Raw genomic sequence first — 15,633 nt, forward strand, 5'->3', positions numbered from 1 at the left:
TGTGATTTAGAAGATTTTTTACATATTTTGTGGCTGAAATATAGTTCCAAGCTCCTCAAATGAGACTAAGTCAGAGCAGGAGACTAGAACAAAAAAAAAAAAATTGAGAGCAAAAATTTGGCTCTAAAACCCAAAAAACCAAAAGGATTTTATCCATTTGCTATTGTAAGCTGAAGAGCTGTGTGTCTGCCATTCCATTGAATGAGCTGACTGTGAGTTTCTCATCATGGTGTGAAGAGTTAGGGATAACTTCAGAAAGAGCCTGCTGGAAGGAAACTCTGCTTGCTGGAGTGGTGAAAAGTGCCTCTCAGCTGACAGCAGAACTAAGTCTTTCTATGCTCCAAAATGATTCTCATGGAAACCAAGGAGTGAGTGTGTGTGTGTGGCCCCATCTATCTCTTGGCAGTCGTTGTGCTCTGGATTAAAATGTTGGGGAGAGAGAAGGAAATACCTTGGGGAGAGAAGTCAGCATTAATTTTACTGTTACTGTGTTTGGGATTGAGAAATACCAAAGTCTGAGCCTTGCAGACATCCCTCCATGTAGCCCCCAGTGTAGTCTGCAACAAAGAAATCTGCTGTCAACACACACACACACACATCTACACCATCTTTCTAGCACCACTCACCAGGTACTTCCTCTGTGATTAACACATTCCTGTTAAATGGGCAAAAGTAGCATTTCCAGGTTTTGCTGTACTCCAAGTCTTTGTCTGGGCTGGTTGCTGCATGGAGAGCACAGAGTGCACTGCCATGTCACCTCATCCCATGTGTCACACTAAGGAAGGAGATTGCAGCTATGGCAGGCACACTGCAGTGTGCATGGGTATGAAACCTAAAAATGAAATAAACTTGTGGATCTCCATGGACCTATGTAAATACGATATTTTATTCCATTCTGTGTAGCTTTTTATTCAGCTCTCATCACCATGGCAACAGAGGTCCAGCTCTTCAAATGGTATTTAGGTATCCTTCAGCACCCAAATCTATCAGCTGGGTGCTATTGCAGTCACAAAAATATTATTAATGTTTCACACAGTCCTATGTTTATCCAAAGTTCCCAGATGCAGATGCTGCCCATAGCTGAGAATATACTAAGTGCTCCAGCTCAAGCTGAAACAGGACTTAAATGTCCTTAAATGCAGAATTTCCCCACTTCACTATCCAGTACCTTTGAAACCCTGGGAAGATGGTTAAATGAGCTGTGATTCACCCAGTGGACAGCTTAGGGACAATATGGCCCTATATTCATTTTTACCTCTGCCAGCCTTGCCACCCTGGCAGCCCCTCCAGCTTGGTGGCTAAAGAACTGATGTGTGACAGGCAGGTTCAAATTTTACTCTGAATCATTTGATGCAGAGAAATACAACTCCTCTCCCACATCCTACCATAACCCTACTGCCAGTTCTCCCTGTTTGAATGAACATGCTGAAGCAGAAAGATTTTCTCTGCAGAACACCTTCCCCTCAGGGGAATGGTTCGAATTTTGCCTCAAATGAAGCAAAACCAGGGAACTGAGCTGGAGTTTCCTGCAGCACAAGATTAACAATCATCTGTCATGGTTTGGTTCCATTATCTTTTTGTAAAGGGAGATATGTACGCAGGGGGATTTTTAAAATATACATATTTCCCTGCATATAAATTGTGTCCCTCTTTGCATTCTTCTACTTGGATGAATAGTGTGTGTATACTTAGCAGCATTGTACGGATTTTGCATGAATAAATATTGTTGTGTGGATTTTTTATTCCCCCTCTCTAAATAGCTCAGTATATGTTGAATGCAGTGATGTTTGTGTTCAGACAGTGTGCAAGGCTGTGTGTGGATGTGCCCTGTGTGATGGGGGAAGGGGATCTCCTCGACACAATACTTATTAGTATCATCAATCACCGGGGATGTCATTTCCAAATTCCCTTTCCCTTACCTAATTTGCTAAACCTAATTCTTTATCAACTACAAAACCCAGCATGAGAGATGGAAGTGATAATAAGAGATGGCTTGCTCTACTGTACAGTGGCAACGTCAGCCTGGTGTCTTCTGGAGGGATTTCCCATTTTCTCTCTCTTTCCATGTAGGGTGCTCTGTACCTGCTCAACCCAGAGCAATTAGCAGTCCATTGTGTCCCTATTTTACTGTGGCTTTATTTACTTCTGGCTCCTCAGTGTGCTCTTTCGTTGCTGGAGTCCCTAAGTCAAGCATTTTGCTTGATTTGTCTGCTGGTGCTTTCTTGGCTTATTTGCTAATGCATCCAGTTCAGGACATCTCCAAAATGCACTTCATTAATCTCAACAACCTAAGGCTGTATATTTTTTTCCAAGTCTGGTACTAAATTAGCAAAAGACCTTTATAAAAAACTTGCCTTATTGAATTTGCCAGTCCTGTCCTACTTGTGCAAATAATTGCATGTCTGTAAAACTTGGAGGGAGGAAAACAGCAAGCCATGTGTGGAATCTAAACTACTGACTCAAAACTCCCCTTCCTGACATGGACACGGCCAGGATCTCAGCCTGGATGTGCTGTCACTTCCATTCCATATGCAAGTCCTCTTCCTGTCAATGAATTTAACTCACCAGAAATCATTGATTTCCCTGGGTTTGTTCACAGCATTGTCCTACACACGGACTCTTAATGGAGTTAATGGATCTGCATCCTGCCCACATAGATTATAGCACTGGATTTGGGCTCAATTATTCATGGACAGGACTTCATTTCACCAGCAGACATTTAAAGTACACAGCATCTTCTCTCAGTTGCTATAAAGAGGATGCCATAGAAAGAAAACAGAAACATGTGAAAACAGTAATAATAAGGCAGTTCAGAAGCTTTAGGAGGAGATGACCTTCAAAATTTCATGCACATTAAGGGAAAAAAACCCAAACAAGCTCTGTTTTTCATAAAACAGGGAAGGTGCATCCAGTGTGTAAAGCTTTTAACACCAGCATAAAGAATCAGTGAAGCCTGACTCTTACATTTGATGAGAAATGAGTAAGACTCAGAATACAAAGTTGTCACCAATTAGCAGCATCTCAGCTAAAAGTGTGAATATTTTTAGAAAACTGAAAGGATTCAAGACTTATTTTTAAACAAAGAAGAGGTTTTAATCAGATGAAGAGATGGATATTATGAGGGATGCTTTACAAAAATCCTTTGGGAATTTGGTTGCTTAGTGCCAGGAGGAATGGTACTTAACTAATTTTTTTTCCCCCACTTTGAACATCTGTAATTCCCCCAGAGACAACACATTCCCTTGAGCTAGACCATTGGGACTCCCTGTTCAGATGCTGTCATGATGACATCAGTCTTTGTGAGAGCACAGGAAATAGCATTGTGGATCAAGGCACACCATACTGAACATTCACTAAACCCAGAGAATTTATATGAGTCCAACCAAACTGACCACACTGGGACAGACCTGCTCAAAAGATGACAAAATCACCAACTCAGGCTGAGAGCACTCAGGATTCACTAGAAAATTGGGAGAGAATGTTTCTGACACAGAAGTTACAGCAACAGGAAATGTACAATGAAGGGTCTGCTTTGATATCTGAATTTGTGATGCTGCACCTCACCCTCCCTGTGTGCCTCTTTAGGCAGGCAGGCACTGAAGACTTTGTTACTTGAATGCCCCAGGTGCAGCAGCAGGAATTCCAACCACGAACTCTGCTATTTGCCCCGAGACCCTGAGACCCCCAAAACTGCTTTTTCTTTACAGAGGAGGTACCTTTTTGCTCATCTTCCTCACTGAAAGCCATGTTCAAACAGCAACAGCAATAAAAAATTAAAAAAAAAAAAAAGAAAAAAGAAGAGGCTTAAACAATGATATTTCAGATTGCAAAAGCTCTTCTGAGCAGGGATTCACTACTACACTTACCCTGTACTCAGCTCTTGGTTAGCTTTTAGGCAGCTCTGTAAAATTTATTCTCCAAGGAAAATATAAAATCTTTAAAGGCTAGAAAACCCCAGTATTTCTATGTGAGAAGTATCTAACATAAGAAGAACCTCTGCTTGCTACAACCCAGATATTTATGGTAAATATGCTCTGGTCTGGTGATTTCACAGCAAAAGGGATCATGCCACTGGCAAATGTTCAAGGAAAGGCACCATAAAGCTCCTGGTGTCCCATTGCATGTCCATAAATGAACCTCCCAGATTAAGTCTTCTTTTCTGGAGCTGTAAGTACCTAATGGAAATGCCTTTTAGCATAGAGAGGCTGCAAGGAATGCAGCAAAACTTTGGCACTGAAACTACAAGTTGCTCATCAATGGCAGTTTCCCTTCCTACAGCTAGAACTACAACTCTTCCCTATGGCAAATGCTCCAATATTCAGATTGTCTGAGGAGTTAAGTATTGTTCTAGCCTTTTGTAGAAGATCTAAAGAGAAAAAAATATTAAATAAATTGTAAGTGTAAAATTATATGTGATTAGACACAAATAGTAAGCCTCAATTCCTGCATATACTTTGAAGGCTGGGAGAAGTCTTTTTAGCATAAAATCAGCTATGAGAAAACATTTAAAAACATTTCACTAGGTAATGTGGCCATATCTGCCAGAGGCAAAGGAGCAAACCCTAAACAGATGATGAATCTGGGGGCTAATTATCTTAGCTAGACCATAACAGCCAACTGCAAAAATGGACAAAGATCTTACCCCCAGTGGCTGGGGGGTAAGTGAAATTTCCTCCAGGGTGGGTGAAATTTAGCCAGGTCTCTGTTTTTTCAATCTGTAGAGTATTAAAGAAGTCACCAATTTATTGCAAAGATACAACCTTCTTGCATATTTTGAAATTAAAAAATATTATACTCCATGGCAGAGAAATTTTTGACAGTTAACTGTCTTCTTATTCACATTTGGCCTTCATTAATCACAGTAAAAGTCATGTAAAACCATTTAATACTGTGCCTGGTAAATTCTCTCAACAAGTCCGCAAGATTTGTTGTATTTAGATCAATACCACAGCCATTTGGTTGGCCTGTACTAAGAAAAATATTACTTTTGCAAATCCACCGAGTCATGTACTGAGGTGCCATTCAGTCTAGGAAGGTTATGGAGGAAGTTGTCCCAATCTTCCTGCTGCTCAAAGAGCTGTGTAATAATTTTGGCCCAGAAGCCAGCTGTAGGCTTAGTTAAAATATCAGCAACTTTCACCTTGGTGTAAGGTTTAGTGAAACTCATTGTTTTTAATTTGCAGCTTTGAGAAGTGTAACATCTATGTTTTATAGATTTTTCTTTTCCTGTGAGGAAACTCATCAACTTTGATGTCTGTAACTATTGATTCTCTGCATTAAGGGATTGGTAAAACAGATTAACCACAATAGCATGTTAATTAAGACCATGTTTCAGCTTTCCAAAATTACTCTCTTTTTGCAGAAAGCTGATGAATTGACTGGCATTAGAGGCCATCCAACCCAAGGAGCCATAAGGTAGAGATCACAAGGGAAATCATGCACATACCCAAGAGATGGTTTGGAGACAGCACAATCCCCTTTTCACAATGTCCTCTGTGGGTCTGTTGTATCCAAATCTCTGGTGATGCTAACAGGATACTGCACATATACAGAGCCCTGTCAGATCTTCAGCCAGGCTGGGACAGGATTTGCCATGCATGAAAATTCCAGGATGAGGAGTCAAGACTAGAAACAGAACCTCGTTGCACAGAAAGATTTCTGCCACACAAACCCAGTCTATCAGCCCAGGAACCTCTTCAGGCTTTCTGTATTACCTTCAACTAAAGTGACCATTTCCCCCCTTGCATTGTTAATTTTCATGTCTCTTGTGCAGTGAGGCTTTAACCTTTGGAGCAGAGCTTGAGGTGGGTTTGTGCCTGGTATGGAGGGTGCAAACCTGAGATGGGACATCATGGCTGCCCTGGGTAAATATCAGTTTTCATCCAAAAGGAAAATGCAAATGCCTTGTGTATTGTGTTCTCCCACCTTGGTGCTCCCAGAGCCCTGCTCTGGACATTGGACCCTCTGCCTGCCTTTCACCCCAGCTCTGCTCTGCCCTTCCCAAACCCCATTTCTGACTGCACTCTCACCAAAGAGTTTTTTGCAGAGGCTGCAAACCGCAGGGCCAGCTCAGCTGGCATTAGTGTCAGAGAAGTATCTCTTGGCAGTTTCATAAAAGAAAAAAATGGAAAGTTGAGTATCATTTAATGGGAAATGTGCTAGAGTGCCTATGCTGAGCTTCTCTGAGAGGCCTGAGGCTCCAGCTACCTGAAAAAGCTGATAAAAGCTGCTGTCATCCAGTGATTCAGCTCCCTTCTCTACCATGGCTCTGGCCCTGCTCTGTATGGACAACTCACGACACACAGGAACATTTTTTTTTTTTTGGCCTCATTCTTCACAGGCAGCCTCTCTTCCCAAACCTCCCAAGTGCCTCCCCCCTCCCAGGGACTGGAGGTGCAAAGTCCCTCCCACTGTACCAGGAGATCAGGCTTGTGACCTCCTGTGGAGCCTGAATATACATAAGTCTGGGTGACCTGATGGGATGCATCCCAGACTCCCAAGGGATGTGGCTGATGTAGCAGCCAAGCCACTATCCATGGTATTTGAGAAGTCATGGCAGTCAGGTGAAGTCCCATGAGACTGGAAAAAGGGAAATGTTGCACCCATTTTAAAAAAAGGGTAGAAAGGTGGACCCTGGGAATTGCCAACCTGTCAGCCTCACCTCTGTGCCTGGGAAGATCATGGAACAGATCCTCCTAGTCAGGCACATGGGAGACAGGGAGGTGATTTGAGATAACCAGCATGGCTTTGCCAAGGGCAAGTCCTGCCTGACCAATCTAGTGGCCTTCTGTGATGGGGTGACTCCATCAGTGGACAAAGGAAAGGCTACAGATGTAATTTACCTGGAATCCTTTAAAGCTTTTGACACAGTTCCCCAAAACATCCTTCTCTCTAACCTGGAAAGATAAGCTTTAATGGGTGGACTGTTGGGTGGATGAAGAATTGGTGGGATGCTCAGAGCCACAGGGTAGTGGTGAACAGCTCAGTGTCCAAATGGACATCAGTGACAAGTGATGCCCTCAGGGTCTGCACTGGGGTCAGTGTTATTGATGTCTTCATTGATGACACAGACAGTGAGATCGAGTGTGACCTCAGCAGGTTTACAGGTGACACCAAACTGAGTGGTGGCTTGACAGGCCTGAGGGACAGGATCCATCCAGAGGGACCTGGACAAGCTCGAGCAGTGGCCCATGGGACCTTGGCAGTATTGAACAAGGGCAAGTGTAAAGTGCTGCACCTGGGTCAGGACAACCCCCAGCACCAGTCTGGCCTGGGGGATGAAGGGCTTGACATCAGCCCTGCCCAGAAGGACTTGGGAGTGATGGTGAATGAAAAACTGGACACGAGACAGCACTGTGCACTTGCAGCCCAGCTGGGCAACTGGACCTTGAGCTGCATCAAAAGCAGAGTGGCCAGCAGGTGAAAGAATGTGATGCTGTCCCTCTGCTCTGCTCTTGTGAGACCCCACCTGGAGTGCTGTGTCCAGCTTTGGAGGTCCCCAGCACAGGAAAGACATGGAGCTGTTGGAGTGAGTCCAGAGGAGGCCACAAAAATGATCAGAGGGCTGGAGCACCTCTCCTACAAAGACAAGCTGAGAGAGCTGGGGTTGTTCAGCCTGGAGAAGAGGAAGCTTCAGGGAGCCTTAGTACCTAAATGGTACTTTCAGTACCTAAAGGGGCTAATAAGAAAGGTAAGGACAGACATTTATCATGGCCTGCAGCAATAGGACAAGAAGTAATGATTTTTAAAAATGAGGGTAGATTTCGACTAGATATAAGTAATTTTTTTACAGTGTGGAGAAACACTGGCACAGGTTGCCCAGAGACATGGTAGATGCCCCATGCCTGGAAACATTAAAGGTCAGGCTGTAAAGGCTTTCTGAGCAGCCTGATCTAGTTGAAGTTATTCCTGATTATGGCAGTGGGAATGGGCTTTTAAAGGCTCTTTCCAACCCAGACTGTTCCATGAGTCAGTGATCCTGATGCAGGCTGGTAGTCAGTGCTGCTATTCATTCAAGTTTCACTTGCACTGAAGTGTTGGTTCTGCAACTCCCCAGTGCTCTTCTGATGTATTTACTCAGAAAAAAATGATGAGAGTTTGCTTTCTATGCAATGATGTGGATTGCTATTTTAGCTATTCTGTCTTGGAGTGAGACAGATTGAGTCAATGTCCAAGGGGTGTCTCTGGTGGTAGATCAGGCTGGTTTGATCCACTGCCAGAAAGAGACAGTACCATGTGGGCTGAGAGTCATCTCCAGCAGCAAAACCCCCTCTCCATTCTTCACCACCCTCGTTACCCAGTGCAAGGATATCCAGCAGACTCTCGTCCCGCTAAGCACCATGCAAGCTGGAATGATTTTTTGCCCAAAAAGAAATATTGTTAGCACAGCTATTCAAGGTCACATATCATGTTGTACCCAGTTAATTTCATTTTAATCTTGATGTTAAAAAAATTGAGGAACATGAGCTATATAGCTTTGGAACATTGTTTAAAAATACATATTTCCTGGGTAGATGGGAGTATTCTAAATGTGTGTATCTTTTAGGAGAAGCCTCAATTTTATCATTGCTTCAACAATTTTCTGGAAGGAATGTGGTTATTTTGCTCAGAGTTTATTTTAGCTGGTTCTATCATTTTTTCTGAACTGAATTCTTCCCCCCTCCCCAGAAAGCTTTCTTTTAATAACAGTTGTTATTTCTTTCCAACTGCTGGGAAGAGGAGTCCAATAAACCCCTCCTCGTGTTCTTTCCAGAAATAAAAAAAAACCCATTTCAGCTGTCATTCAGGCCTGCCTTTTCATTAATTCTATTTCAATGTATTTTATATGACCGTGTGCCTGCCTTTGCAACAGCAAGGAATCTCAGTGGGACGGAGCAGCTTAATCGATCAGCAATCCTGGTCACCCAGAAAGAGTGTTAATTGGCCTCAGTACTTGAAGCATGTGACACTGCCTGACCTAATCATCAGAGCTGGAGAAGTCAATAAATTAGAGGAGAAATGCAGATGGATAAAATAAAGAGCCAGTTCTATACAACACACTGTGAACATCGCTGCTGAAACCGATAGCGCTATACAGAAAAGCCAAGTCAAGCATTTTCTGGATAAGGCCCAGGGGAGATAAGAACAAGAATAATTTCATGTTTTCAGAGTCTCACCTTTTAGTCTTCCATCACGTACACTTGATATGTCTCAGCAATTTGTCTGAAAGCTCCTAACTGAACCTGTGAAAATTATTCATTCTCCCACTCTAACAGTGTAGCTTGCCTGGCTCCTGCACTCCCTGGGGATGGACTGAGGCTGGCCAAGCCAACGTGACCTGGTCAGGGCTTTGGCAGGGACATGCCCAGGCTCACCTCCCTCTGAGGGAGGAGCAGTGTTCCCACAAATTTTGAAGTCTGGGTTAAATGCTGCAGGTGAGATCTCAGCTCCTCTGCCACCATGGGAGCAGGTTTGCTTAGCCATGGGGTCCAGCATTTAACTGATGAGTGAATAACTCCAGGCTGCTGATTTAGACCTGTAATCTGGAGCCATGAAGAAGCTGGTGTGAACACCTCCCACGGAGCAGGCGAAGGAGAGTGGATTGCCCTTGGAGGCAGTGCAGTGTCCTGTCAGTCTTGTTAAAAGTTCTCCCTTTCCTGTGCTGCAGGTGAAGGACTTCAGTCCCTGGAGCTGGCAGGGGTGATTTTCCAAATGTTGGCTGCAAAGGAAGCAGCATGTGCAAGCCCAGTGAGCATGGAAGGGACTGCTCTAGTGACTGGAGCATGTGGGATGTAGGCCCAGGAAGAAGGTGATGGGACAGAAGAGTCCAGTGTCCCAAACCTGCCCTCCTATGTGGAATGGCTGTGTAGGGATAGAACCCTTAACACCCCTTCTGTGGGACTGGGAAGTGTCAGGATTGGATGTGGAATAATAAAGCTCTTCATCCTGCCTGCTCCAAAAGCAGTGAGTACTGTAGTGAGACCCAAACCTCCTTTAAATGTTCAGAAAAAGAAGGAAATACATATAAATGATCAGTAAATGCATCTGTGAATTGAATCGAAGGGAGGGTGGTGTAAGGTGTATCCCTGTGCTGGTTTGGTCTGGGATAGAGTTAATTTTCTTCACAGTTTCTTGTGTGGGGCCATGTTTTGGATTTACATTGAAAACAGTGTTGATGATGTAGAGATGCTTTTGTCATTGCTGAGCAGGGCTGAGCACAGAGCCAAAGCCTTTTCTGCTTCTCTCACCACCCTGCCAGCAAAGGGGGCTGGAGGTGCACAAGATGTTGGAAGCAAACATGCCAGGACAGCTGACCCCAGCTGAGCCAAGGGGTATCCCACACCATATGGCATCATGCTCAATATATAAAGTGGGGGGAAGAAGAGGGAGTGGGGAGCATTTGAGGTGATGGTGTTTGTCTTCCCAAGTCACTGCAGTGTGTGATGGAGCTCTGCTTTCCTGGGAATGGCTGAACACCTGCCTGCCCATGGGAAGTGGTAAACTAATTCCTTGATTTGCTTTGCATATGGTGTGGCTTTTTATTTACACGTTAAAATGTTTTTTATCTCAACCCATGACTTTTCCAGCTTTTACCCTTCAATCAGATTTTCAGTTTCCTACCAGTTAGAACCACCCTGTGTTGGTGGAGTCACTGGAGGGGACTGGTGGGAGAGGCAGTGCTGCCAAGCAGGTGCAGGGATGCCAGCAGATCCAGAATAACTCCCAGATCCCAGCAGAGCCACCGTGGTAGTGAAGGGTTGGACGTCTCCTATACCAAAAATTATAGAGGTCCAACCATGAGTAAGTGAACATGTGCCTGGTAGGAGTGCTGTGACGCTATTTTATCCAGCACAAATGTCTGGAGGGACATTTATCCATCTGTTGGCTGTCCACATAGCTGTGCTCTTATTTATTCTCCTTTTTTATTTTTTTTCTGCTGTTGTTTATTTATGGCTAGATCTGTGAGAAATTTATATATATCTAAAACAGCCCCAGAGATAGTTGCACAGATAAACATCTGCTGCAAGGTGTGGTCCACAGAGGGAAAACACTGTGTTAGCAGAGAAACTAACACAAATTTGCAGTCAAAAGTCATAGGCACAGTCCTATTAGTTGCAACTGGTCAACAGAATGCATTTTCAAAAATAAGCAAAGCTTAGGAAAAAAAAAATCAGAAAGAAAGTTAGCAAGGCACTACAAAATCATTTGTTTGCCGTTTATGTGCCAGAGGATGTTCAGAGACAGCAGAGCTGCTGATGTTAAGTCAAATATGAAAGGAAAATAGACTGGGTTATAGTAGCCTGGCAGACAGGAAGGAATTTAAGGAGTAGGAGTTGTAAAGCCTCCAGACCAGCCAAGTGAAAAGTGCAAACATGTCCTGTCCCCTCCTGCCCATAGCTCACTTTTTCCCAGAGACATCAAAAATTATCTGTACCACATCCTTTATCTGCTGGCCTTCCAGTGGGGAAGACAGGCTTTTTAAATAACAATAATAAAGCTTTCCATTTGTATTCTAGTAAGGAAACATTTCTTGTTATCAGATTACCAGGCCTGTCATGATTCACCTCTGAGCCCTTTGCCTGGCTAATGAATTTATGCCCCTCTCCTTAGGGGAAGAAGATTTTGTCATTCACAAAATGATGCCATTATCAGCATATCTCATGCTGAGGTGAGGCAGGGAAGGAAATCCCTGCTCAGCTTCCTTGGTGCTGGTCTCTCCTTCCTCCTGTGTTTGGTGCTGTGAGAGGGCAGGTCATTGTTTAGCTCCAACACTGCTGTCTGGTCTCAGAGCCTCTGAGGTCAGGAGTTTGCAGTGGAAAACCCCACACCTTTGTCCCTTCTCAGAGCAGGAGCTGCTTACCCTGTTACAGAGCAAAATTGGTTCAACTTGGGAACAAAGCAAGTGAATTGGGCTCCCCAGTCCTTCACCAGAAGGTTGATTATGGGTGAAATTTTGGCCAAAACATGGTGGAAAGAAGGCTGGACTGTGGGCCAGGAGGTGATTCTGCATCTCTGGCATGGACAGGGTGCTAGCCCATATGGCCACAAAACCCCCCAGATGGCTTTGGACTTTGCTAAAGACAGTTTGCCTTCCATTGCCATCTATTTCTGAGCCACTTCACAGCATGCCAGGGCAGCTTCTCATTCAGGATCCCAGAGCTGCTGCCCACCACCTTCACCCTCATCATGAGTAACTGGAAAATTTAAGTCTGAAGATGGCTGAAGAACAAACCTCTGTCACAGCACATGGGGCAGCGCTAAGAGCTGGAACACCATCTGGTATTGGATTTACAGTCTCTAGCTAAAAAAGAAAAACAATTGTCTTTTTTTTTTCCTTGTGTAACTTCAAAGTGCCAGTTATTCATAATCCTCACACAAATCTGGCCCATGCAGGGGCAGCCCTCACTCTCAGCTGTGTGCTGCAGTCCTGCTGGCACAGCAGAGAGGATCTGTGGGATTTGGGTGAAGCAGCTGCCTGTTGGCAGTGCAACATTCCCATGGGAGTGCAGTGTCCCTGAGCAGAGCCCTGAATGCTGGGGAATGGCAACTTTCAGTGAGACCTAAAGCCTGTGGCCAGGTGGGAGTCCTTCCACATCTCATGATGCTTTCCTTCTGCAAGGGAGGCTATTTCAGTAATGTCCTGCCTGCCTAATACCCAGCCTGTATTTTCCACTGGGAATAGTATTTTTCTGCTCTCAGCCCACGGATAATTCTGGCTAAGCAATTTACCACTGTTGCTCTCTCTCTGTTGATTTGGAAGGAAGCTGAAAGGATTAGCTGGGACTACCACTTAATTTTTAGCTGTTTGGATTAGAGGAAGCAAATTCCACCATCTATACCTACATTACTTAATGAGGGGTAGGGAAGCAGATGGGATGGGGAAAGTGTGTGTGTGTGTAAGTGAATACTTATTAGAGGGTTTAGGAAAATATCTGTTAGTGGTACACTGCTGTACTCTCACCTCTTGTCTCCTGGAAGGTCTAACCTGCCAGTGCATTCCCTGATCCCAGATATGGGCAGGAGAAGTTTATCAAGATCCTGATGCTTCCTTTCCTTCTTGCCCAACCCTCTATATCTCATTGTGCATTACAGGGAAACTCAGACAAGTAATTAAATTACTTTTCCCTGACTTAAAATACTTAATAATATTAAATGAGCTTTCACAGAAGCCAAAAGTAAAAGCTATAATGGCATTTTCAGCCAGCATTAAATTGTTAATTAATTGACATACATTATAAATAGTGCAAGCCATGCAGCATCAGCCATGTATTCTGAAGAAACATTTAAAATGTGATGGTCTCAGTGACTCACTGGTCAGACACATATAGGCTTGTATATATAGCTACAGGAGTCTGCTTTAGGAGGGGGAACAGCATTGGTTGTGTATGGCAGGGCTGTTTGTGTCTGCCATTTACATAAGTCCTGCTTTTACAGGACTGGAATTCACCAAGCAGTATTGCAAAAGCTTTTACAAGCCAGCATTCTGCTAGAAAAAGAACTTTAGTGGACATTGATGTGGTTCTGTGCACGTTAGATATTGTGTTGGCAACTTACAGAAAAGCAAGTTAGATGCAGAAATAGATCTGTGATTATCTTCCAGGATAAATACCTACAACAATGACAAAAAATGTTCTCTTTTTTTTTACAGAGAAGAACAAGACTATTAGAGACTGGAACTTGCTCAGCAATGAGTTGACAACCCTGGCAGATCACTACAAAGGTCTCCATCCATTCCATTCCTTGGTGAATATGCTGACATGGGAACCTCTGCTGTAACATCTCTGCTGCAGAGCAAGCACCCACATCTTTCCTGCAAGAGTTCTATTCTTGTGCTTCACATCCTCATGTCAGAGGGGCAACAGCCTACAAAGCACATCCATCTCCATTTGGCATCTTGGCCATGGAGGATAAAGAAGTTGGAAGTTGAGCAGGGCAGGAATTTGGCACAATTGAGAATCCAAGCAAGAGTCTGGTGCAGAAAACAGAGCTATAAGAAAATCTTCCACAACAAAATACCTGCATGTGGACGAGCTAGTAGTGCATCAATAAATATTTTATTTCCCAAGTAATCTCATTAGCTTATCATGTTGTTATAGTGTCTTTATTCTCTGAACTGCAGAGAAAAAATAGAGAAGGTAATTTAACATAACAAACATAATCTAAGTGTTTCTTCAAAAAGCTCAGCATTTAGTGCTGTAATTGTAAGGAAAGCCAAATCCTACCTAACTGCTCAGGATTGCAGTTTGGTTGTCTTGAGGGTATTTGCAATGGAAATATATGGGATGGGCAGAAGAGTAAATAAATTCAGATTAACCCAAACAGATAGAGAAGCTTGTTACTCCAGCTTCTGTATTAACATATTTAAACAAAATAAAATAAAAATGCAGGCTATTCTTAGAATGAAGAGTAGAACAGATAAGAAAGGCAATGCTAAAGTCCTTCTGTTCTGCAAGGAACACCTCACTGAGTCAGGTCACTTACCCAGCTCCTTCAACCATGCACACCTGGACACACCAGATGTTAAATCAATCTCCCTTTTCAAAAAGCAATGTTTATTCCTGCGTATGGAAAGAAATGTCTAAAGAATCAAAAGGTTTTCTGCAGCGAGTGGAAGTTTGTTTTTCCCCTCCAGCCACTTACCAGAGCTCTGGCTTCCTTTCAGCCTTGGCAATGCTCCTGTCAGGATTGAAAAGCTGTGGGTCCACTTTGGCCTCTGCCCAACAGCTCAGGTATAGCCCCAGGAACACCTCAAGAACTGCTCTTGCTGATGCTCTCTATTGTAATATCCTCCTCCAGGAACAAACATTTCCAACCTGGACAACACAATGAAACCTGCTGGAAAATGGAGCAGACTTCCTGTGTGAAGGCAATGGATGTGATATTTAGGAACAAGTGCTATGGAACAGTGCTGTACACTCTGTTTTATTTTATGTGAACTCGCTTTTGGCCAGTTTTCCCTTTTTTGCCCTCTTGTGCTGGAAAGCAACAGTGCCTCTGATCCCACACACTGCTGTCTGTGGCTGTGAGGTACACAGAGCCATTTAGTGCTGCCCAGCACAAGGGCTGCTCTCCAGCTGAGCCCTGCTGTGGTCATTGCAGCACCTCAGGCAATGCTGCTGAAGTCACAGCCCTGCCTTGAATCCAGCTCCGACTGCAAAATGAAGGTTTTCATAAGCTGCTGCTCCTTTTGGAGTGGTGGGTTATCTGGGAAGCTACTGTCCTGTGAAATTCCCTCCCACACCCTGAATTTTGGTAGAAGTTACAGAATCCAACTAGTAGACACACAATGTGGGATTCAGATCACTGAATGTAGGCATCCAAAACCATTTGAGGCACTTCAGGAGATTTAAGCCACCAGCACAGGACTGGCAAACAAACCACAAGACCTCAGACTCAGCCTTTTGGCAGGAGTGCTGCAGGCTGGGCAGGAGACCCACAGCATCTGCAGTGACATCAACCACTCACCAGCAAGCACTGAATCCTGCCCAGAGGGTGGGATTCAGCTCATGGATTAAGAACTTAAGTATAAATTCTTCCATGTGTGCTGCATGCCTGAGTGTGCTCTACAGTAAGTGACAACCTTGGTGGTGGAACCTAGAGAGGGATTTGTCTGCACAAGGCATCTCCTTTTGGGGAGCTGGTTGGCAATCAATC

This window comes from Lichenostomus cassidix, chromosome 2, assembly GCF_008360975.1.
Source record: "Lichenostomus cassidix isolate B80296 chromosome 2, HeHo_3.0, whole genome shotgun sequence".
Classification (NCBI taxonomy): Eukaryota; Metazoa; Chordata; class Aves; order Passeriformes; family Meliphagidae; genus Lichenostomus; species Lichenostomus cassidix.